The 4,780-nt window shown below is 30.5% G+C and overlaps 1 long non-coding RNA gene across 6 annotated transcripts; it reads left to right on the plus strand.

The window, feature by feature from the left end:
- The first annotated feature begins 459 nt into the window (after positions 1 to 459).
- Positions 460 to 3,178, plus strand: LOC149876782 (uncharacterized). 6 transcript variants are annotated; one of them, XR_016448450.1, is made up of 9 exons: positions 460 to 629; positions 831 to 980; positions 1,189 to 1,224; positions 1,411 to 1,448; positions 1,538 to 1,573; positions 1,944 to 2,068; positions 2,176 to 2,365; positions 2,483 to 2,728; positions 2,950 to 3,178. It is a non-coding gene; the product is annotated as an uncharacterized LOC149876782 (long non-coding RNA). The 6 variants fall into 6 exon arrangements; XR_016448449.1 differs by having other exon boundaries at positions 1,944 to 2,043; XR_016448447.1 differs by having other exon boundaries at positions 1,944 to 2,365.
- Positions 3,179 to 4,780: the final 1,602 nt, after the last annotated feature.

Consider the following 4,780-nt stretch of genomic DNA (forward strand, 5'->3'; position numbering starts at 1 on the left):
ATTTCTTTTCAGCACAAAATTAGTATATTTTTGATGATTTTTTAAAATTAGGGTGTGTTTAGGGCAGATCCTAATAAGGGGTGGCTTAGGGCTAAACTCGGGCTAGCCCGAAATCGGCTCTAATTTTCTGGAATTTTAAAACTCGGAAAAAAACGATTTAACAGAACAATTTTGAACCATTCAGAAAGAAACTCCGTAAAGCGTATATTGACGTTGTTTCGCTAAAAAATTGTAAATATATTTTGAGTGGCTTTTTTTATGATAGTAATTAAGATATTTTTGACGGATTTTTATAAGTATAAGTTGTATGCAAAACTTAAGTAGAGAAGAGTTTTTTAGTATAAGAGGAAATGTAGAATTGAACCGTTGTGTTCGCTACGAGAAAGCTACATGGTTAGAAAATAGATTTGCTTCAAAGATTTTTGTCCATTCATATAACTTCTAAGTATTGATAGACAATCATGATGATCAATTTTTATTTAAACTATTTTTAATGAGTTATTTAATATAATAAAGTTATAATCCTATAATAGCAACAAAATATTTGTTGTATAATTTAAAAATGGCTTCAAGAACTGAAAGAAGAAAACATCGTAATCAACTTGATATTTTTGTCTCAAGATGAAAAGGTAATACAGCAATATAAATAGGCAGCTAATAATCTTGATAATTTAAAAATATCAAAGTAATGTTATAAAGTAATTATAGTACATTGTTGCTTTTATCTCATCCTATTTATAGACTGTCAGACAAATATCTGACTGCCTTTTTTTATCTAAACTTTTGTAACTTTTTTTTTAAATATTTTTGGTCAAATATATTTATTTTAGGAGAATCTTCCAATTATATGACGCAGGGTGAGCCTGTTGTAGAGGAGGAGAATATTAAAATTGGTGAAGATAACTTTGATAGAAGTGTGCCTACTATTTTTGATGGTGCGACTGGATTATATGTATAAATGGAGCACAAAAGCAATGAATGTAAATTAGGATTTCCTTTGTTTAATCTAAATTATTAATTTTTAAGACTAATACTTACCAAACACATGCTACAAAAAAAGTTGCTGTCAGTTTTTTTACTAAGAGTAATTTATGTAATTTTAATCATGCATAAATGTATGTTATCAGTTGCTAAATTTCATTGTTAAAGTAAATATCATTTAGTAATATGATTTTTATTTAATTCTAGCCTGATTGCATAAGTACATCTCTTAATTTATCTGATGTAAGTAAAAGTTACTTTTCTGCTGTTTATTGTGATGAGATGATTTATTTGTTCTTATATGTCCAGCAAGCACACAAAGTTGAAACAACGTTAAAATAACGTTGATCGACGTTGATCAACTTTATTTCAACGTTGTGTGCTTGCTGGGTGAAAGTGTTTTGTTGCTACGCTTTTTTTTTTTTAAAGGTTTTCAGTTTTCAACTACCTGTATTGCCCAGCCAATTGTAAGTTTTTGAAAATTGGGATCTAGTTATATATTTTAGGTACACAAAAGTTTGATTCTGTTTTTTAATTTTTTAATGATTTCTTATAGGTTTCAAGCATTCCACGGTCAGATATACAGTCAATTGTATGCTGTAAACTGTTTATTGTTCATGTATAGGTTTTCTCTTAATCTTTACTGCATTTATAGTAATACTATTTATATCCTGGTATATAAGGCCTCCATGCTCTAAAACCCTAGGATGTAAATAATAATGAGATTTGATATAAATCTTAAGGTCCACATGTAGGAGTACATATGGCCCAAGGAATACATGTAAAATATGTATTGGTGTACATATCCATTTTATTAAATTAAATTAGAAATAAATTTTTATGTCAGTTAAGTATTAGTTTTATAATGGTACAAAACTGCTTTAGACTTTATTTTTCAAAGGGTAATTACAAATTGTTAAAGTTATGTAAACTATTGAAAATAATATTTGTTGTGACTTTAGTTAAGTCTCCATGATTCCTCTGATTCAAGTTTACTGCGTATACATGGTAGTATGCTTGGGATTTGCAGCTAACTTAAAGTTGAACCATTTAGTGCACAAGGTTTGAATGTTTTGTATTACTAGGGGTAAGAAATTATTCTATAAAATGTTTTGGCATATGAAATGAATGGCAGTAGTATAATATTTTAAGTATAAATATGTAGTTAATTGTTTATTGTGGTTATCATAACAGGACAGTTTCTTATGAATATGTTCATTCTTCGTGAACTGAATATAAGTTGACCAATCTTGAGCAAAGACAGGGAAGATTGGAGGCATGTGTTGCTAGTAATCTTGTTGATAAGAATGTCTGTCATACTTAATTTCCTATCTTTACTTCTCTGCAGCAATATTCTGAGATTGAAAAGCACCCAAATAATATGGTAAGTTTTTATCAGTTTCTGATTATGTAAGTATAGCCATGATGTGTTGCTCTTGACAAGGGAACATAATGTGAATGATGGTGTAATATATTTAAGTTGTTAACTGATCTTTTTTAGTTAACATTGATGAAGAGTGAAGGAGAGTTGACTGTCTATGAACAATTTCAAACAAATTGCTGGCGCATGACTTACAGCAAAAGATCAATAAGCCTGGAACACATGGGAAGCTGAAGTTTTTGATAGCCTGGAAAATCAGCGTAAGAAAATCAGTGTAATCTACTGTGAACAATTGTACAAATATAAATCTGTTTGACTGTGAGTCAACAGTTTGACTTGTGGTGTTTGACTTAACAGTAAAATAAAGTAAAACTATTAACATCTTTTTATATGCAGATATAATTTATATTGTCAATGCGGCTATATCAAACAATACAATCTCTATTACATGTGAATCTCTAATACATGTGAATCCATATATTTAGTCATAACTATAGTAATTGGTTATATAATTAAAGATTTAAATGACTATTTATTTACATATTTTTTCTCTTTTTTTTTATAAGTATTTATTTAAATGTTTATAGTTTCAACTGTTCACATTTTCCCTGGCACCACGTCTAAAAAGGTAGAACTGAAAATAGCGCGATTTTTTAATAACGCCAGGATCGCTCTGGTGGTCGTCTGCAGCGCTGTAAGAAAAAGACACTTGAAGTTTCGATTGAGGAAGAGAGTAAAGACGACGACTATGAAGGAAATAATGACGACAGTAAAAACGAAGACGACAGTGAAAACAATTATCCTCGACAAAAAAAGCAAAAGACTTAGAAATCACTTTAAAAAACTATTGAATATTACTAGTTTAAAAAAACAACCACGCTATGTTAAACTATTGAATATTACTAGTTTAAAAAAACAACCACGCTTTACCCTTAAAATGTGTGCAGCATGAAATACCGAAACGGTGTAAATTACACTGAAACGGTGTGCATTATGAAATATACTTAAATGGTGTAAATTGAAACCAAAACGGTGTAAATTGACACTAAAACGGTGTGCAGCATGAAATACACCAAAACGGTGTAAATTAGCACTAATACAGTGTGCAGCATGAAATACACTAAAACGGTGTAAACATACACCAAAACGGTGTAAATTAACACTAAAACGGTGTGCAGCATGAAATACACCAAAACGGTGCAATTTAACACCGTTTTGGTGTATTTCATGCTGCACACCGTTTTAGTGTAATTTAACACTTTTAAATTTAGAGTGTAGGAAACCAAAAAAAGTATTCTCAACAAAAGAATTAGTTTTAATAAATGTGCTGGTGAACAATGGCTACGAGTTTTTCGGAAAAGATATAATAAGTTATCCCTACGTAAACCACAGCCAACAAGTCTTGGTAGAACTTCTGCATTCAATAAAGAAACTGAAAGAATTGTGTTTATAAATTATAAAAATGTTTCAGAACGTTATCATTTTGAGCCATCAAACATTTGGAATTGTGATGAAACAGGAATTACCACTATTCAATTACCACCAAAAATCCTAGCTCCAAAGGGCAAAAAGCAAATAGGGAGTATGACTAGTGCAGAACGAAGCAATAATGTAACAATGATTGCAGCCATTAATGCCACTGGAAGTAGTATTCAATCATTATTTGTTGTTCCGCGTGCAAAATTTAAGGACTACTTGTTGAATAGTGCTCCTCCTGGAAGTGTAAGAGCAGCTAATAAGTCTGGATGGTCAAATGAAGTCATTTTTCTACAATTTCTTGAGCATTTTATTAGTAATGTACGACCTTCGGTAGAAAAGCCAGTTGTTTTACTAGTGGATAACCATGAAAGTCATGTAAACATTTATATTACTAAATTAGCTAAAAGATCGGGCATAATTTTAATGACATTTCATCCTCACACACACACAAAATGCAATCCCTTGATCGTGGTGTTTTTGGTCCATTAAAAGTCTTTTATAATTTTATAATGACATGAACAGTTGGATAATATAGTTAAAATTTAGGATATATCTTATCTTTCTGGTCAAGCATATCCTCGTGCTTTTGTACCGAATAATATTATTAACAGTTTTAAATGTACTGGGTTATTCCCTTTAATGAAAATATTTTTACTGAAATCGGCTTCTTAGCTGCAACTGTTACTGATAGGCCAATAATGGATACTGAAACTTGCATTTTTAATGATAGTTATGAGGCTGAAACCACTGCCGGCAATTTACCATCAACATTGTTTATTGTTTCACCTGAAATAAGACGACCTCACCCAAAAGCCAAATTAAGAAAGACAGCTATTACAAAAAGGCGTAAGAGAAAATCACACATTTTAACTGATACACCTGAAATGAAAGTTATTTTACATTCAAAATCTAATAATGAACAATGTCAAAAACCTTTTT

The sequence above is a fragment of the Hydra viridissima genome, unplaced genomic scaffold (assembly GCF_058129835.1).
Source record: "Hydra viridissima isolate aposymbiotic clone 2 unplaced genomic scaffold, HvirCarnegie_v1 scaffold_18, whole genome shotgun sequence".
Taxonomy (NCBI): domain Eukaryota; kingdom Metazoa; phylum Cnidaria; class Hydrozoa; order Anthoathecata; family Hydridae; genus Hydra; species Hydra viridissima.